General features: G+C 42.2%; 1 protein-coding gene across 5 annotated transcripts in view; it reads left to right on the forward strand.

The window, feature by feature from the left end:
- The first annotated feature begins 3,448 nt into the window (after nucleotides 1–3,448).
- The window catches only part of PCGF5 (polycomb group ring finger 5), a 75,155-nt gene continuing 57,856 nt past the window's right edge, over nucleotides 3,449–20,747 (forward strand). For 2 of the 5 annotated variants that reach the window (XM_087764999.1, XM_087764996.1), the window contains exons 1-2: nucleotides 3,449–3,939; nucleotides 18,152–18,269. The gene's annotated coding sequence lies outside the window, so the exon portion shown is untranslated. Of the gene's footprint in view, nucleotides 3,940–11,641; nucleotides 11,661–18,151; nucleotides 18,270–20,747 lie in introns of those variants that run through there. The other 3 variants (XM_087765003.1, XM_087764998.1, XM_087765002.1) reach the window with 3 other exon arrangements.

Below are 20,747 nucleotides of genomic sequence, written 5' to 3' on the forward strand. Positions count from 1 at the left end.
AAAATGTACCCTGCCAATATTCCTGAGGAGGTAGGGAGGACACCTGCTGGGACTTATGTATATTAAGTCAGAAATTGAGAGCCAGGGATCTGAAAGATAAACGTATACCCAAAGGTTATGGCTTGTCCTTCAGTGGAAATCATGTGGGCTTATTTGACAGGCAGAATCTGCTAATGACTTGTAAGTTAACTTACAACGCTAAATGTAGCAACTGCTGAGAACCAAGTTAAACACTTTGATTTTGCTTATTTTTGGTTTTAAAAAATATTTCCTAACCACATATTTTACAGTTGAGAACCACATTCATGACAGTTCTCCAAAGATGCATCATCAGGAGATCCAGATGTGGCTGTTGCTCTCATCACAATTAACTGAGAGCTTATAAAAGCTATCATCTTAAGGAAACACCTACATGTTAAAAAGCTCGGGATCAAGAAGAGAGCCCCAGGGAGTAGTTTAAGGCTCCTCACTCTACTAGAAATAAAATCAGCAGAGGAAGTGAAAGAAATATAATTAGAAAACTGAGTCTTGAACCAGACAAACCCTTTTCTGCTGTATGCAAAGTCTACTGTGAAGCTGTAAAAGCTATTTACACTAACAATTCAGTATCATCTAAGGTATAAAATAAAACTGGGATCTGTAGTTGAGGTTTTCACAGCCACTTAATGGATTTAGAACTTTATGTCTTACATTCCAACGAAGAGAGAGAGTGGTGCCAGCTCTTCTGCTTTGATTATTAGTCTCTTGCTATTTGGTGTCTCCTAGGAGCCAAACATGTGAGAAGATAAGCTTTTATCTAAATTTACAATTATATATTATATATATGTACTTACATTTAACTCTGTGACCCTCTTGGCTGTGAAGAAAACCTTGAAAGGGGAAACCCATCATTTAGGTAGACAGAGAACATTTGGTGAGAAAACAGTCTTAATACTGAATTGTGTTTTGCATTGGTTTTATTGTATGCCTTCCTTGCTGTCCCAGTAAAGAAAGTTAATCTACTCTGAGCTCTGTCCTGCCACGTCTAGACCATCATTGGTAGCTACATTTTCTACTTGTAGAATATCTTTACCTTCTCCTGTGGTTTCTTCCGTGACTCCAGTGCAGGCATCAGTTGTTCCTCACTGAGAGTCCCCTCCCTAGCTGTTACAATTTGGTACTATTATGCCTCCTAGAAACAGGGGAGCTCTCAGGAGTTTTAATGCAGGATTTGTTTTCCAGTAAAATCACTGAGTGCTCAAATACCTTCATGTACAGGAAGGACTAGGAAGGAATTTGTTCTTTTTCTGCCCTTTTTTCAGATAAACAAAGACGCTAGTGAGAACTATTGTCTCTCTCTGGAGCTGTTCTTTCATGATCTAGAATTTCTCTATTTTCTGCAAATGAAAGCTTGTAGTCAGTTTTACTCACCAACCCTGTCCCCCAGCCCCCCAAACCAATCCCCCCAAAACCTTTAAGGATAGGACCCAGGTAAAACAATCCAGAGATGTCTGAGTTTTTCAGTGAGCCTGATGCAATAGCTTAAAGTATAGAGATCCAGTTTATTTTCAGTGAAGTTTCTTTTAATCTCTAAAAATATTCTGTGCATTGTGTGACCCCAATTGACTATAAACTCAAAGGAGTTGGATGCACTGCTCTGATATCACAAATCTGCCTGATTATCACAAACCCAATTATAACCAACAGCTGACCTGACGGTCAAGATGAACACTAGTCTGACCAGCAAAGCCTCGGAATATCCACTTACTGACAGCGCACATTGATGTCTAAATAAATGTGATGCTGCGACCTGGTCAGATGATGCTAAGGCATCTCAAACTCAGATATCCTGGTAAGTGCTCCCAGGGAGGCTTGAAGTAGCTAAAAGGGAAAAAGATGTAAGTAAGTAGGCAGAAGAGAACTCTTCCCTAGATGTTTTGTTTTGTTTTGTTTTTTAATGCAATGCTACTTAGAAAGCATCATCAATAGATTAAAGTGAACCTTTCAAAACCACTCTCCTGCTTTCTATCTAAGAAAAAAGTTGAACTCGTGAAAGGTGCTAACTTGCAGGTGAATGCTCAGCTGCAAGTTAGCATCAGCAGTCCTGACTGCTGGCCAGCTGCTCTACTGGCTTGCAGGGTAACGGTTCTAGCAAGGGGCCTTATCCCAAAATTCATGCAAGAGGCAATATGAAGCAGGTTACAGGGAATATTGATTCTGTTACCAGCATGAAGAAGTTGAGTGCTTTACTATTAAACCTCAGGAAAACTTGATTGAGCAGCTTACTCATCTAAAAATTAGTCAGGGAAATTCCTGTGGTGCATACTGAGAGTGCAAATTGGGGATTCCTGTTGCAAAGAGCTCTTGTGGCATATATTTTGATATTACATTTATTGCCATTGTTGACAGTGGGATGGGAGTAAAAGGAACGGTGAGGAGTTGCTTAATTAGAATTAATGAATACATGAATAATGTCATACAATCGTGTTATGTTCTCATTAATTCCTTGGTTAAAATTATTTCTTCCACTGGAAATTACCAAGGATCAGATATGAGTCACAATCAGCACAGCAGAAATAAACTAAGGAGAAAAAACCCATTGCTGCAATGGCCTTTAGCCTACACAAACAGGAATTACACAGTATTTCGGTGCAGCAGTTGTTGACAGAACAGTAACCCTTGCTGCCTGAAGACGCACGCTGCACACCTGATACGCTGTGCCTGCGTACCACCCAAACTTTGAAGTTCTCCTGATTCCGATGCGCTAAGAGCATGAGAAGAACGGCTCCCTTTCCTCACTGACTGGTAACGTTGTGCTCTTGTCACGAACTGAACCTCCAGGACGGGGAGGCACCTGCTGGGGACGGGCGGGAAAGGGGCAGCGCTGCTCCCGGGCCGCTCCCGCTACATGGCGGGGCCGCTCCTCGGGCAGGAGCCGGAGAGCAGATCCATCTCCCCGGCAGGGAAAGGCAGCCACGTCAACAACGAGGAGAGCACCCCCGAGGCGAGGCCCTCCCTTCCCACCCGGTACCGCTGACAGAAGCGGTGGCACTAACGCCGCCTCCCTACTACGGACGGGCACAGAGGCGGCGGCCCGCAGCCCCCGGCCGGCCCGCGGCACCGACCACCGGTTACATAACGCCTCCAGGGGAGCGGAGCCGCGGCCGCCACGGCGGGCAACTCCGCCGGTCCCCGCTCGGTCGCGTCCTTCCCCCCCCCCGTCAGAGACGGGCGGACGACGCTCGTGCGGCGCCGCTGAGCCGAGCTCCCCGAAACGAGCCCGCCGCCCCGCGCTCCCACAGCCTCCCCGCCCCCGGCCTCCGGCGGCGGGCGAGGGCAGAGAACGGGCAAAGGCTGAGCGCCAGCCTCGTCGCCTCAGCGGGCATGCGCAGCGGCGGGGACGCATGCGCCTCCCGGGACGCCGCCAGCGCGCCGAGCATGCGCGGAGGCGGCGGCCGGGCAGCGTCTGAGGGAGGGTGGTTGGCGGCGGCGGGCGCTGGCAGAGCCCGCGGGGCGGCGGGCGGGTGGGCGGTCGGCGGCGCGCCCCGTGCCCCGCCGCGGCGCAGCGCAGCGGGGGCTCCGGTGGCGGCCGAGCGGCGCCGGAGCCCCCTGCGCGGCCGGGCCGGCAGCGCCCGAGCCAGGCTGTGCCCCAGTTTGTGTCCAATCAGAGAGTGAAGTGCGTGCACCGAGCGGGGCGGCAATGCGTAAACAAGCCCCGGGGAACTCCTCCGCCCCCTGCTCTCCCCTCCGCGCCGCTCCCGCCCGCTCCCCGCGCCGCCCCGCAGCCTCCCCCGCCGCCCGCCAACAACTCCGGCGAGGCGCGCGCTCCCGCCGCCCAACCGCCCTCCCCTCCCCCCGCCCGCCCGCCCGCCCGCCCGCCCAGCCGGCGCCGCCCGCGCTGCCACACGCACCCCACTCCCGCACACGCCCGCGGGTGCCCGTGGCCTCTCCGGGGGGAAGGTAAGGGGCCCGCCGAGCCGGCCGGCGGCAGGGGCGGGCGGGGGCCGCCGGGCAGGCAGGCGGCGGCGGGGTGTGGGTGCGTGCGGGGGGGGGGGGGGGATCATGTGTCATAACAAGTTGTTGAACGTGACATTGCTCTTGAACTGCGCTGCGGCGGCGGCGGGCAGCGGGGCCGCGAGGGGCAGGGGCCGCCGAGTAACTTTCTCCTCAAATTTGCCGCTGAGGGGGGAGGCGGCCGCGGCGCGGGCAGGGCGGCGGTGCTGGCTGCCGGCGGGGACGGCGGAATGCGCTCGGGAGCGGCTGCTGCCGTTGGCGATGCGTGCAGCTTCCTGAGGGGGACGGCGCGCCGCGCCGCGCGGCTGGGTGACGAGCGCTTGGCGTCTGGCTGCTGCGGGAGCCGCTGCCACCCCTGCGAGGATTTTTCTAGCAAGGCGCCTGGGCGGCTAGTTAGCGAGGAGTAGGGTCTGGTCCACAGCATCTGTTCCTGCGGGTAATTATCCCTGGCTAATGCTCCGTGGCAGTTTGGCTCGCTTCCGTCGTGATTAGCTTGGCTTATTATATAAGATGTCACCGGAGGAGGAGAGGCACAAGTCCTCTGTGTGGCGGGCGAGGACACACGCACACACACACACGCACACACACACACACGCACACACACACACACACACACACGCACACCGGTCCGCCGTGCCTTCCCCGCCCCGGGTACCGGAGCCGAGGGTGCAGCCCTGGCCCGGCGCGGGCCGCCCGGGCGCGGCGGGGAGCGAGCCTCGCAGCCCGCCGGTGAAATACGGCAGCTCGTTTTACACGTGGGTTGGGTGTGTTTCCCAAACCTTGCCTTTGAGCAGAAGCGTAACCTGTTCTGGTTCCTCTCCGTTCTTCTTTTCTCTCTCTCTCAAAAAAAATAAACATTTGAGCATAACAAAGTTTAAGAACTTGAATTTTGCTTCCTTTATGTGCATATTTAGGATGTTACCATGATCTGGAGACGATTGAATGAATCATCAGTTCCATGGAATAAAAGCAAGTGAATCATCTCTCATACTCTCACACACACACAACTGTGAGGGAGCATAGTTGTTCCTGTAGCTCGTGAAAGGGTAGCATCAGTTTCTGATACGCAATGGGATGTAGGTAGTATAGACAGTGCTCAGAAACCCACCAGGTTTCCTGGGGCGAGTCTGTGAACTGTGAAAGTTTTGCAACACTCAATTGCAGTTTTTCTGGCTCAGTGGTTGAATGGTAACCTCTTTCTGTGTCAACTTGCTACCCTTTATTTTAGCCAAATTCTCAAAAGGGGGATGTTAATGGTAAAAGTTAAGTAATTGTGTTATTCAAAGTGTATTAATTTAAAATAAAATTTAAACAAAGCCCCCTTCAATGGTATTGCGCTATGTCCATACCCTGAAGCCAGAGGCAGATCCTGGATGCTTTTAATCTGGGATTTCTTTTGCTTAGTTTTGTTAACCAAAAATAGTTAGTCTCTGTTAGAGTAAAATATATATAAATACGTATTTGGAAAACAAATTAAGCCAGTTTATTTAATAAACACGTTAGAGTTGTACCTAGGTAGACTCCTGTTCCTGATCCTCTTGCCTGTTGCTGTTTTAAATGGGACTGAGGCTGGGTCCTATATATAGTTTTTGTTTCAACTCTGACTTGCTTCCAAAGTGGAATTTCCATCCTCCACGTTTTCTTGACATGTCTATCTCTCCCTGTTCAGAGGCAGAACTATGAACTTTACAAGATTAATTCCTCTTTTCTTCTCAGCATACCTGACACTGTCAAGAAATGAAGTCACTGTTTACAGCAGGGAGGTAGTGCTTTACACATACAAGCACTTGGTTTTACAGTATAAAAGTACATGAAGATCTTTGTATGTCTTACTGGTAAACCATTCTGTCTCCTTTGGCATCAGGTATCCTTTATCTCGCTGGCCGTGTTTTGTACTTCCAGTCATTCTCCAAACAGGAATGGAGGAATAAATCAGTCATGGAAAGGGCTGGTTTGGGTATTTGTTACTGTGGGGGAGAAAGGGCATGTTACCATTTTTGTTTGTCTAGAACTGAGTGCACTGGCACTTCAAAAACAATTTTATAGCATTAATTACAGGACTGGAGCAGCTAAGTGTGGGAAAACGGTATTACTTCAGGGTTCATTGTGCAGCTTTTAACACCTCACTACCAGAAGATTCTGAAGTTAACCAGGTTAAGACTGCATGTGACTGTGAACACAGTTTGTAATAGAGATTCTCTTAAGTTAGGTATATTGGGTGGTCAAGTTAACAAACAGGAAAAAATACTATTTTATTTGTGCATTTAAATCATCAGTCAAATAGCATTCATCCTCTTTTATTTAATTTCCTTACAAAGAAGATAGAAACATACAGTGTGTATGGCATTCTATGTGCCTAGACCTCAGCTGAAAGCAGTAAAGCAAGTAACACTGAAAGTGGACTCACCACTCTGCTCCAGCCACTTTCCCCTGCTCTATATGCACTCTGGGCTTCAAAGCAGAAGTGAAAAATTCTAGGTTTCACTTTTAAGCCTGCAGAATGTGCAAAATAAAGTGAGATAAAATGGATTGGTTTAAGGTTGCTTCTGTGCGGCTCCATTTTTAGGATTGATAAGCAGATTACTGTAGGATGCACAGCAGAACTTTGAGAACAGTGGAGCGCTATGCAGATAGAAGTGGAGGGTCTGAACTTTGTATCTTGTTTTTTGCTATGTTGGGATACATAGGCTTGGTTCTTAGCATGATAAATTTATGAATATGTATCAAATCTTACACTGCCTTTTGTCAAAAAGAAAAAAAAGACATGAAGTTATAATGTTTATTTGAAATGAATAGCACTTTTCTCAAAAAATAGCTCAAGTTACCACCTGCTTTGCAGATTCTGTGCTCTGAAAGACTGATGCCAACAGCACCTTCATACGTCCTTTCAGCTGTCTCAACTGGAAATGAATGGTTAACATCCTAACGGGAAAAAAAAACAACCCACAGATTCTTTCCTTTTCGCAGTTTTTGCTTTAAAGACCCTTTCTAGACAGATGCAGCATTCCCAAGCAAAGTTTTCAACTGTTCCTGTAGAAGGACATGCTGCTGGTCTTGATAAAGAGAATCCTTTCCTCAGCTATTGAAAACTTGGCCTCAAGTGCACGTTGGCCTGGGGGTTGTTTGCTCCCCAAATCCTAGGTTAAAAACATTCGTTGCAGTTGTCTGGGAAGAAGTTTAATTTCTATTACTAGTCTCACTATTTAAAATATTAAGAAAATAGTTAGAAAAAGTTGATACTATACCAAGGTGTATCACTTTGTATCGCTTTGTGTATTAGAGTTGTAGCTAATCTGTTCTTGACTGTTGATGGATAGTGCCTTAGATATTTCCTACAGTGAAGCTTATTTCCCTGATTATTGTGTTTTTCTCTTTATGTTTTTGCAGTAAATGTAGTACCATGAAAAGTAATAGCTTGACAGACTTTGAGACTGAAGCCCATGATGAGCAGAGCAAGTGTAGCACTGGCAGCGAGCTCCACCATGCCATGACAAGACTGTGTATATCTAGCTGCATGTGTGCATGTGGGAAATATCAGTGTTACTGTCTCTATCTTAATTATTGCTTATAAAATAAAATTTGTCCACTGCCAAGTGTAGGACGCTTCTGGAATGAAAGATACGTAGTGTGACTTGAGCACTGTGGTCTCAACAGCTGTCACTATTAGTTCTTACATGTGAAACAAATAATTTTGACTGGTTACCTAAAGCTGAAACCATTTATCCCATTATTAATAGTTGAACTCATGCATGTCCCGGCAGTTTTCCTAACATCTGGCCAAACTGTTCATTTGCTACTGTGCATTGGTCATTTCTTTCTTGTCATTGTTTTGTATGTGTTTTGAGGTTTGGCTGAAATTAAAAAAATAGTCTGCTAATTTGCCATAATAATTCTGTTTTCATAAAAGACCTAGCTAGGAAAAGATTACTCTCTCAGAAGAGGTTAAAGATGAGAGTAAAATTATTGGGAGGATCTTCACTTCCTTAAGATACTGTTATATTACTGACTGATGCATCGCAAAGAGGGAGGCACCAGGCTTCAAGTTGTTGCCGTCTGTTCTGGTTCAAGAACCGCTTTCCTACGTTGAATCTTCACTGGCAGTTGAGTTTGCACTAGTTGTTTTAAAGAGTGTACCACATGGGCATTGAGCAAGGACTGCTGAAGAACCAGGTATCCACACTGCAAATGGGGTGCCTTTGGTGACCCCTTGTGCACAGCTTCAGTATTGGTTCTTCCACAAGGAGGAAAACCACTTTGTAGTCATACCACTTCTACTAGAAGCAAATTCTTATAAAAAAGAACCCTTCCTACACACTAAATCACTAATGGAGATGAGCCAAGAAATAGTGTTGGGACCTACATGGTGAAGCTGTGGTTTTTTCCTGATTCATGGGTATGATTCATTCTATGCATATTATTGATGGCAGCATTACAAAATTATTTTCTGACAAAGATGCATTGTTTCTGGCAACTTTCTGGCAGTTATCTGCTTCCTTAGAAAAAATCTATGGCTCTATGCTTATGGATAGCAGACAGCTGAATCAGTGAGTACAATCTGATACCAGCAGGGAGGGTCGTAGTTTGTAATTGCCGTAGAATTGCTTGCATCCAGTTTATTATTCCTATCTTCCAAACTCCACCCTGCACACTTCTTTAGTTCACCTGTTACAGCTTAGTTTTTGTATTATGAGCTCTTGGGGAACACTTTGTCATTCATTCTGTATTTGTAAAATTTGCAGCGCTTCAGTATCCTGGCTGATTTGGCTTCCGGTCTCTATGGAAATAAGTAATAAATAGTAGTTTTCATTTTAGATGTTTTTGCTTGAATCTTGACTGTGTTTCTATCCCAGTGCAAAGAAAAACCAAAACAATTCCGCAGTTTTAATAGAACATTTGTCCAAAGACCAACACTATAAGTAAAATATGACTCCAAATAGACAACTGTACAAATGAAAGAGAATAACAAATCTAAATTCACTTTTTTGTGACGCATGTAAAGCTCTAGTGAGGGAGACCATGAATGCTACCAAGAGCAAAATTAAGCCCTAAGAAAAGTAAGACTTCAGTTGTGTTTTAACATAGATCAGCAGGAGAAATCTCACAGGAATTCCCAAATGTGACGAACTTCTGTAAGGGACAGATTGGTTGTAATTTTCATAGTATCTTCTGGTCCTTCTTAAAAAAAAATATTTGTGATTTTCTTATGTAGTCAAAATACCCTGTGGTACCCCGAGTAGAGGTTTCTTCAGTTGTGGACTTAGAATCACACAGTTCTTTTTGTACCTGAGCTATCCTGGTTCCCTTCACAGAGATGCGGAGTTAGAGACTGCTTACACTGATTATAGACAGATGAAATTGCTACAATTGACTTCTTCCGTGAGGAACCAAATGCTGTGGTTATAACTTGATGACAGAGACACAATTTATCTTCACCTTGTAATTACAAGGGTGATTTCACATTTGCACTGTATCAGAGTATAGGAAATATATGGATATTCAATGTAGTGTTACCTGGTACACTTACATTAATTTCTCTTGGCAGTGGTCTTTAGAAGTATTAATGTTCATGGTTTACTTTTTCAGGACTAATATAATTGTTCTGTAGCAGTTTCAGTCAGTACTAATGAATTCCATTTTACCAAGCAAAACAAGAAAATACCCAACTTAGTTTGCAACAACCGTGAACTAGTAGTTGTATGATCATATGGATCATATAGATCCTACAACATCATTTTATGCCTTTTTGAGACAGTAACATATATTTCCCAGTGGCTGCAGCTGACACACTAATTTGCAGAAGTAGAATATCTGACATTTCTCTTTAGAACTATATAATGGAACATTTTAATATGCATTAACATTTACATTTTTTAAAAGTTTCTACCATCATATAAGAAATCAAAGTATTTTAAAATTTATTCATACAGATAGTGTGGATGTATGAGAACACACTTGAATTAATTTTTATGTTATCATCTGCCTATGGATATTTCATTTTTGTGTTCAGTCATTTTAAAATGGGGATAATTCATGTAAATAAGAGCTTTTAAAAAAACCCCTAACATAAGACAAGAACATAGGCCATAGTGTGTATTCTGCCCCGGTTGTCTTGTAGCTTTCACTGAGCATCCTAACCCATGAAAAAGTTACTGTTAGGTAACAGTCTCAATTTCCAGTCTCGGCATTCTCCTAATTGCTGCATTTTTCATAGTCTGTGAATTTGTGATGCAGAAAGGAAGTACCTGCAGATTGAAATTATTTGTATGGTCGTAATTCCTATTTTAGCTTTGTCAGTACAGTGATAGCGCTTACTGGCCTTGATCAATAGCAGGGCTTGATTCATAAAAGCAGGTCTCCAAGACTTAACACTGTTTCCTTAGCAGTTGCTGATGTAATAATACAATGTAAAACTGATGACATGACCTATAACAAGATACTAATTTCCTGAATCTGAAGCTCTACGTAGAAGAAAGAAAAAGCACTGGAGTTCCTTTCAATAGCAGAAGACTGCATTGTGCTTCCTAGTTCTGGTTCTTCTTTTTAACGATACTGGTAAAATATTATCACCTTATTAATTTAATTTGGATTGCAAAGTCTGTTTATTAGATTATTACAGTATGTGTTCAAAGTCCCCGAAAGAGAAATTATCACTTTTCTTTGGGATGTAAAATGTGCTGGGATTATCTGTTTATGTAAGCTTCTTAGATAGAATTTTTCAGATGACTTTCTGCATTGTGTTACACCTGTTAAAATCTTTGTGTACTAACAAAGCACATTAAAGTAATAGAATCCAAAAATTAAATATTCTGAAGATAGATTTCAGTGCTCGTTACTACTGATCAGATCTGACAGACAGATAAATTCTCTCCACCACAAAAAAATAGTTGATCTTGAGAGAAAAGTCTTGAGTGATTCTTAGTGAAGCATCACCACTAATTAAAGCAAGTGCAATTATATTTATTTCCTCCCTCAAGAAGAAGAATGGAATATGTAAGAAACCAGGCTCTTGATTAATTTCATAATGAAAACACAGTTCTTTTTTTCAGATGGAAGATCAGCTCTTAATAGCCAATGTGTGGATTGAATGAAGTTAAAGATGTTTCTTTCTTTCATGGTTTTGTAAAATTGTTATTTACTTTTTTGAAGAATCATCAGTACTAGCTGCAGAGACAAAAGATCCTTTATGTGATATAAATGATATTTTGACTAAGTACTCTTGGTTGATTCTGGCTGTAGAATTTCCCTGCATACAAAGTGATTTTGAAGAGCTGCTTAATCAAACCAATATTTTTCAGCTTTCCATCTTAACTCTTTTGATATATCATAGATAAAGTAAATTTTCATGCTTTCATCCCAAATATGTATTTACCAAAATTTGCAAGTGTTTTGTGCGGACAGTGATCACAGAATGCAAATGGATTTATTTGAAATGATGTACTCAATGATGGTGCCTCATACAGGCAAGTGTTTAAAATCTACTATTGATGTGTATCTTTTGTGTATTCATTGCTGAAAATTTAGAATGTAAATTTACATGGGATTAGTCTACAATTCAAAATTTCCATTAATTGCAGAGGAGCTTTTCCAGTGAATTCAGCGTGAAGCTGGATGAAACCAGTGACAAACTTGTAACAGAGGAGCTTTTCTATAACATCTGGCTTCTCAAGGTATAATAGCTCTTATTACATCAACTAATACAATAGGGAAAAACACACAAACTGTTGGGCACACAAGCCCTTCTTCAGGTCTCAAAACAATAGCAGCAAACCTTGAACTAAATGTGTGGTTTCAGAAGACATCTATAGGCACTGCTATTGAACAGGGGAAGTGCTGCTACTCTCTCTTATGCTGTCTGAGCCTTGGCAGTCATTGAACCACTAAATAAATTAAGTTTCACTAACCCAGCAAGAAAGTAATAAAACCAAGTTTTCTACTGGGCTAGCGTGTTAAATGGACTTAATAGATGGATCAGCAAGCTCCAAGAGTGGTGCTTCCCTTTTCTGGTACAACTGCTCGGTTAGATCAGCTCTGCTGTTCAGTTAACTGTAGATTTAGGACAAGTTGGGAATATTTGCTTTGAGTTTATTGTAATTATGGCAATCAAGTAGCTAATTTGAGGGAAAAGTGTGGTTATCGCCTGCAAAACAAAGGGGATATTAGTATAGGGAGAAGTTGTGAGGTAGTGCTCCATCATGGGCAGAAAGAAAATGGGTCATCACGACCAGAACACTGAAGGCTTTAGCTGGAGTGTCATCATGCAGTAGAGGCAGTATCTCCAATAAGTCTATCATTTTTGATATCTACAAGATGTATGAATCCTTGTTTCCAGGTTTGAATTGGTGGTCAGGACTGAGAAGTGAGAGGTGGAATTTTTCTGATGAAAAATGTTCTCATGGAATTCATTCTGTTACCTAGAGGTCTTGCTAATTTGTGTGTAATTACATTGACAGAAGAACAGCATGAATCGAACAGTGTACATTAAGAAAGCAGTTCTTTAATGTTTATTTAAGGTAATCTCTGGTCTTCCTTTCTTGGATACTTCCTAGGCTGCTGGACTAGAAATGAGTTTGGGTCACATGGACATGAGTTGGTGGAGCAAGTTCAGTGTTCTCTGGTTCTGGACTACTAGGTGCAGACTCGGCATCAGACTTCTTTCTTGGCAGTGGAGAACCCTCCCCTCTCCCCCCATCTAGCTGTCCTATACCTAGATTTCTCAAGCACCTCTGATATATAAAGAATATTTGCAAAGATCTGCTTAACATTGAGCATTTCAATGAACAGTTTCCATCTTTTTGAGGGGGTGATATGTGATAACATTGACAGCTAATGTGCTGCCTGAAAAGAAATTTCCTATATTTCCTACCACTGATGATAGCTGCTTACCATGTCATTTTTACTCTATGTTTTCAAAGGAAGTGTCTTGGGTCTCATGAATCCAAGGCAGAATCCATAAAAATATAAATAATTTAGAACTTTAGCCTTAGCTGATGAAAACTGCTGTAACTTGTACTTCAGTTGATCCGTTTGACTTTATGCTAATATTGAATATGCCTGTAGACACAGGAAAGCCTAACCACAAGTACTGCTTTTACCTAACATAGTTAAGTTACCGTGGACCTTGCCTTGAATTGCTTATAAAATTGTCAGTTATTAAATAATTCCAAGAACAAGATTAGGAAAAAGTTGTCATTTTGCCCAGTTAAACGAATTTTTGTAACCTTTTCATTAAGCCAGGACTTCAAATTTGGCTTAATTATTGTCCTTGTATTATGAATGTATTTTTTCCTGTTCTTGTGAAAATAGAAGTGTTTGATCTAAGTATAAACCTTTGAAAAGAAATTTAATATTATGTATGTTTTTAGAAGAGGCTGGTGAGAGTTTGGCAGCGACATTTTCCAAAGACAGCATCTACAGCCAAGTAGTTGAGTAGAACTTTCACTGTCATTGTTTCTCCTTGAATCCCAATGTGGACTCCGATACAAGTATTAAAAAGGAGTAGATTAGCTCTGCTTTGACTGTTAGAGGCACAGACATCATGAAGGAGAAAGAAGAGGTGACTGCTCTGCAGAGGAGTGAGAATTGCAAGCGGCTTCTGTTTGCAAGTATCAGAGAGTAAAGGAAGTTAGAAAACCATTAGGAAGGTCTAGGCGCAGGGAAATGTGGAGATGGATGTTGAGTGATCTGGAAGGGTCCCCTGCTCAGGGGAGGGTAGGGTGTCCAAAACCAGTAGAGAGCATATTTCCTAAGCCTGTTCTTTCCTCTGGTATCAGCAAATAGCAGAGAGAACAGCAGGCAAAGAACATCTCTTCCCTTCAGTGCTTGCTGGTTTGGTATTGATTCTGTTTATTCATACATGTGAGGTCTGTTTGGCGGGTGCAGAAGTCAAGCTGCTGACAACTCACATGGCACAGAGTCATAGTGACTCTGCAGTAGAATTCCTGTATTTTGGGCATGGTTAAATATAAAAATTAGACTGTTCTAATATAGCTATTTTAAGGCTAAAGGGATAAAATGTTAGGACATTTCTTATTTTAGGCTGTTGGTGTGACCATAATTTATCCATTGTAGTGCTCTTCAATTCTGTTCTTAAAAGGCTTTTTCCCCAGCACCCCTTTATTCACTGCACAGTTGTAAAGTGTGTGGGGATTTCTCAGTAGGAGTTGTCTGCAGTAGAGTGTAGAATGGACACAGGGGAATGCAGGAAGACAAAGAATGGTCTCAGCTTAGGGAAGTTGAATGCTGCCTTGGAGGACTAGTTTCTGCCCATCTTGGATGCTAAATGACTGTTTTATGCTGGGTAGGTAATATAGGTCAGGGGTTCACAGATGGTCATTCATTTTTTAACATTTGTGAGACACGTAGCCAAATTTGCTGGTGTTCTGACATCAGTACAGCTAAAATCGTGTGAAACTGAGTTGTTTACTGTTGTCTTGGTTTCAGTTGGGATAGAGTTGATTTTTCTTCCTAGTAGAATCATAGAATCATAGAATGCTTTGGGATGGAAGGGACCTTTAAAGGTCATCTAGTCCATCCCCCCTGCAATTGGCAGGGACACCTACAACTAGATCAGGTTGCTCTGACCCCCATCCAGCCTCGCCTTGAATGTTTCCAAGGACAGGGCATCTACCACCTCTCTGGGCAACCCGTTCCAGTGTTTCACCACCCTCATTGTAAAAAATTTCTTCCTTATATCCAGTCTGAATCTACCCTCTTTCAGTTTAAAACCATTACCCCTTGTCCTATCACTACTGGCCCTGCTAAAAAGCCTGTCCCCATCTTTCTTATAAGCCCCCCCTTTAAGTACTGGAAGGCTGCAATAAGGTCTTCCCGCAGCCTTCTCTTCTCCAGGCTGAACCACCCCAGCTCTTTCAGCCTTTCCTCATAAGAGAGGTGCTCCATCCCTCTGATCATTTTTGTGGCCCTCCTCTGGACCCGGTCCAACAGGTCCATGTCTTTCCCATGCTGAGGACTCCAGAGCTGGATGCAGTACTCCAGGTGGGGTCTCACCAGAGCGGAGTAGAGGGGCAGAATCACCTCCCTTGACCTGCTGGCCACACTTCTTTTGATGCAGCCCAGGATACGGTTGGCTTTCTGGGCTGCAAGAGCACATTGCCGGCTCACGTCTAGCTTTTCGTCTATCAGTACCCGCAAGTCCTTCTTGGCAGGGCTGCATGCAACCCCTTCATCTCCCAGCCTGTACTGATACCGGGGATTGCCCTGACCCAAGTGCAGGACCCTGCACTTGTCCTTGCTGAACCTCATGAGGTTCACACAGGCCCACCTCTCCAGCCTGTCCAGGTCCCTCTGGATGGCATCCCGTCCCTCAGGCGTGTCGACTGCACTGCTCAGCTTGGTGTCATCTGCAAACTTGCTGAGGGTGCACTTGATCCCGCTGTCTATGTCATAGACATAGTAGCTGGTATAGTGCTGTGTTTTGGATTTAGTATGAGAATAATGTTGACAACACACTGATGTTGTAGTTGTTGCTAAGTAGTGCTTACATTAGTCAAGGACTTTTCAGCTTCCCATGCTCTGCCCGGTGCACAAGAAGCTGGGAGGAGGCACAGCCAGGACAGCTGACCCAAACTGGCCAAAGGGCTATTCCATACCATATGACATCATGCTCAGTATATAAACTGGGGAGAGCTGGCCGGCAGGCAGTGATCGTTGCTCAGGGACATGCTGGGCATCGGTCAGCAGGTGGTGAGCAATTGTATAGTGTATCACGTGCTTTGTATATTATTACTCTATTATAATATTATTATTATTACTACTATTACTACTATTCTATTTCATTTTACTTCAATTATTAAACTGTTCTTATCTCAACCCACAAGTTTTCTGACTTTCACCCTTCCAATTCTCTCCCCCATCCCACTGGGGTGGGGGGAGTGAGCGAGGAGCTCTGTGGTGCTTAGTTGCTGGCTGGGGTTAAACCACGACAACTATTTAGAGTCCTGAGTGTCCTGAAAAATTGAACCTTAAAACTTAAATCAGGTGTATGGAACTAAAGAGTACTTGGGACAGTTTGGACCTAGATTTCTATGTCTCCTGTTTCTGTATATGTAAGTTATGCCTAGCAGTGTTGTCCTGTTGAATAGGCTGTGGGGAAGATCCTTTTTTTACTATTTGGGGAGCATTGAAATACTAGAGGAATGAGTGGGTATGCATGTGTGTGATATCAAACACCTGGGAGTTAAATAAAAAAAAAAAGCATAACTGCCTTTTGTACTAGGTTGTTTGGTAGGAAATATACATTCATAGTATTCAAACCAGTGTTACAGTTCACATATGCAAAGGCACAGGTTTTTTTCTTCAACTCTTTTGGAGCCTGTAATTTTTACTGAAGTTATACTAACCTCGGAAGGCCCCATCTAGATATGGAGTTCTGTTGAGTTTGGCTTCATGGAGATATAGAAAAGATTGGTTTTGCCTAAAGGTTGTGTATTTAGACAAAGGAAAGTAATAGACAAATCGGCTTCAGGAAGAGGCACTAGTCACAGGTGTATTTTTCCATAACGTACTTGGGATATGCTGCTTGGAGGTACAAAGGTGCTATTTTATTCCTTAAACTAAATACGCATTGGGGCACATCTACATGATTTTAAGCAGATATAAGCTTCTGCTGCCTGAGCTTGAAGAAACTGAGAAGATATCTGCCTATGGTTAGTGTAATATCAAGACAGAGTATATTAGCTGTGGCTCAGTGCCATGGTAACACCAGAATGTGGTTTCTAGTCAGCTTACAGCATAGATTTATCTGACTGCTAGTAGACCCAGCTTGCAACTTTTCTTGTCATTAGCGCAAACAAGATTCATTAAAAATACTTTATTAAAACAAACAAACAAACTGTTTTTTAGGAAGCTGTGACAGTGATCTTACGGATGAGTTCTGAATATGGTATTTGCGGGAAGAGACAGGCAGAGTTTAGGACAGAACTAGTGTAACTGTAGAGAGAAGCCCACAATACTTAAACCTGGACAATGCAGAACCTTCTTTTATGCCTCGGTGAGTGGGATGTTATGGATCCTGCTTATTGGAGTGGGTGAGATTTACCTTGCTCACAGCAATAAATCTACACGTTCCTTGAAAGTGGCGATTGACAGTTAAATGTTGATTCCTGTGCTTTCCTACCAGTAAGAAAAGCATAAATATTGCTGAGCATCCTGTGTTGATAGATGTCTCAGGAGCTTGTGCTGCAGGAGCTCTTTGTAGGTCAGAGTAGATCAGACAACTTAGTGTGGTATTGCTCTAAAAGTGAGTGGCAAAATTTTGGCATTAATGATTGTGACTTAGATATCTGACAGGTGTTATATGAAGTGTTACAATGCATCCCATATGTTAATTTAGCTGCTAAACTATAGTAACTTTTCTTTTTAATCGCTCATTTCTATGTATCTTGTGGGCTGCACGGGTTTTAAATAGTGGCTAAAAAACCTGATACTCCATCATTGCTCATTTTATCATGTTATCATGAGCAACTCTCACTTGGAAGTCACCAGCTCTGCATGCCTCAGTCCCTGGACCTATACCAAATACAGGAAAGGAGTGGTTCCATATAAGCTATATAGCTAAACAGGGCAGGGAAATCCAACTGCTGACTGTGTAGTTGCTGCTCTTGTCCCACCATGTACCAAAATTAATCAGTGTAGTATACCCAGAAACAGAGCATGGAGCAGGAGCTCCAGAACTTTTTTGAGAGCTACAACATAGAAAGAAAACTCTATGATAGAATAGTTGCTTTAGCAGCTTGTACTTTTTTTTGGACCATGCACAGATGCAGGAGATGTTTCCTTCTCTAGAGGAAAGGCAGTAGATCAGGTCTTTGCAGGATACCAGTTTGAAGTACCTTAATAGTTAGGAGGTCCCTGCAGGAGTGAACTGCATTGCAATTACCTGCACAAGAGACTATTAGGCTTAACAACTAAGAGGTTTTTTTCAAAGCTGTTTTCCTGTGAGCAAGTAGGTACTAAATATTTTCAGTTTGGGGGGCTGGAGTTGCTGTCTATTTAAACACGTTTGCACTCTTTTGGTTTTTAGGTCTTATGCTTGTGCTTTTCTCTGCAACACTTCTGTTTCTGAGTTAGCAAGGTTTTGTATTCATATTTTTTCATTGTCTCTTATTTTTTCTTTGCATGTTCCTGCTTATCTCACAAGCACAAGGAATTGATCAAAACTCCAGATAGAAGATAAATTTCAGAATAAGAAGAAACTTGTGTACACTGAAAAGAAATCACAGGAGGATTGTGGAGAAGAATCTAGAGTACAAGTTCTGGTATGAAATTCTAAATATTTTCCTTGGAATTCAGGTCACTGTCTGCTCTGGAAGACAAACCTCACTTAGTATAGAGTATAGCATGTAAAATAGTTCCACTGAGTCTGTGCTGGCCAGCCAAATATTACTTCTTACCAGAAAAACTATGTTTAAATGGGTTCAGACTAGCATAGTTCCTACTCTGTTGTACATGGTATCCACTAAGATATTTTTCATGCTTTATCCAAATGTTGAAGTGTCTTAAATGTAAGAAAACTTGTTTGTATGAAAACTAGCTGCAAAGTCAGGACAACTTTCTAGTAGTAGATTTTTTGCCACTGTTAAAAATGTTTTGAGTATGATTTTTCACTCCTTAAGATATCAGAAGGAAAACCATATGTAAATACTCTTGAGATGCATTCTTCCATCTCCACAATATGAAGTCAAAAGGCAATTCATTTTCTTAATACTGAAGATGTTGAAATCTTCCACACATTTAAATAACGCTGTATCAGTATTCAGATAGAGAATACCTTGGTCTGTTTCTGACTCCATGTTTCCACTGAAGGCACTGGCAAGCATTCCTGCTAATTTAAGGGGTCACAATTTGAATCCTGTATAGTTATTGTGGAAATTCTGAATTTACACCTGTGAATTTGCATGAAGCAAGGAAAAAAAGGTCTTTCCCTTGAAATCAGATTATGTTTAAAACCCAAGAAAGCTTATTTAAATTTAGAAAACCTTAATTGCTCTTTTTTCACTTCTGTAATGTTAAATTTACATTTTTTTGACTAGTAATTATTTCCAGAATTTGGCTATATGTAAAAGCTCATCAGGCTAAAACCAGGTATACTTGCATTACAAGTTGACTGGCTGGAATTAGTCACCTAATCCTAGAGAAATGGCTTGATTATTGTTAATCTTATGTAGATGGACTTACTGGTACAATTTCAAAAGCTTTCTCTTTGTAAGTGCAAGACGGAAGACTGGAAGGTCGCCAGGTATGTTTTCTAGGCCCATATCCTAGGTGCTGTTATATAAAAACACCCATTTAGTACCCACTGAACTGAAATTCAAGTTATGATCTCACTGTTGCTAAGTACCGACTTCAGCTGGTATAAAATGCTGCAGCTAGAAGTTTTTGTTAGTTCTACGTTCAGGGCAACCAGAAGAAAGGACAGGGAGCAGAGAGAGGAGAAACTCATTACAAAAGTAATTTAACTAGATGACACAAAACCTTGAATGAGGACCAGTGCATCAGCAGAAATGGCGATATAAGCTGACAATGTTCGTAAGGTAATATAATTGTGATTTCCCTACAATAGACATTTGATTCAAATGTTAGACTAGAGTACAGCTTAACTGTGAATCAAAAAAGCATCACAAAGCAGATGGAAGCCAAGAATGCATATAGGGGGGCTAGGCATTCATATCCTACCAACTCCTTCCTCACTTGAAACTGCAGAAATAGTATGCGGTGTTTTAGGTGTTCATGAGGGAAACAGCAGGAAAAAACCCATCGCGGTAATTCTAAAACCGATATATTCCATATAAATGTAATTAAGCTCCCTGACACTAGATCAGTTCCTGTAGAAGTCTCATACACGTCCATGGGCATATTCCAGATCTCTCGAAGATCTGAGGTAATAAAGTAGAAAAATAGGATAAATAGCAAAAGAAAAATCACTACGTAGAAACTATTTGTAGGTTCTATTTACAGACTGCCTTATTCTTCCCTCACAAAGCACAGACTTCTAAAAGAGTTTTGAAGGGTCATGCTATAATCAGCTGCCAGTGTCAAGGGGAGACAAAAGAATGAAGGTAGTCTTGGATGAATGGGCAAGGGGAATATCAAGCAGCTGTCGAATTACATTCCTTCTGCGGTTGTTAATGCTGTGATCACTACTCAAATACTGAACTTGGTTCTGGCAACTGCGCTTCAAGGAGGATGCAGAAAAATTGAAAAGGGTATATGGAAGACCTAAAAGAATGATACAGGACTTTGGACACATGCTTTATCATGAAAGACTGGAGGCACAGCTTAGGAAAAGTAAGCTCAAGTGGTATTTCCAGCCAGTAATCAAGCCATCCCTTAATATTGTCTTTGGTAAACTAAATGGAAACATTTGAGATAAAGTAACTGATATTCCAGAACAGATTGTTCAGTTTTGCAGATTAAAGAAAATCAAATGACTGTAGCTTAGCAAGTGAGGTAATAAAAACCAGACTAATTCAGACTACAATTAAGGATTTTTTAATTATTATTATTTTTTTACTCACTGGAACTGCTAATGATTGTGGTAGATTCCTCAGTGCTGGTAATCTTGAAAAATAAGGATGATTTAGTCAAAGTAATCTGTTGAACTTTGGGCGGGAATTAATACAAGTAAGTCCTATGGTTTGTGGGTTTTTTTTAATGCAGCTCAGGCTAGATGATCACAGTGGTCTTTTTTGACTTAATATGTATTACAGTAAAGGTTGTGCAGTCAGTCTTTACTG

This window comes from Nipponia nippon, unplaced genomic scaffold (assembly GCF_047370975.1).
Source record: "Nipponia nippon isolate SJK-2023a ecotype South Korea unplaced genomic scaffold, ASM4737097v1 scaffold_3, whole genome shotgun sequence".
NCBI classification, from domain to species: domain Eukaryota; kingdom Metazoa; phylum Chordata; class Aves; order Pelecaniformes; family Threskiornithidae; genus Nipponia; species Nipponia nippon.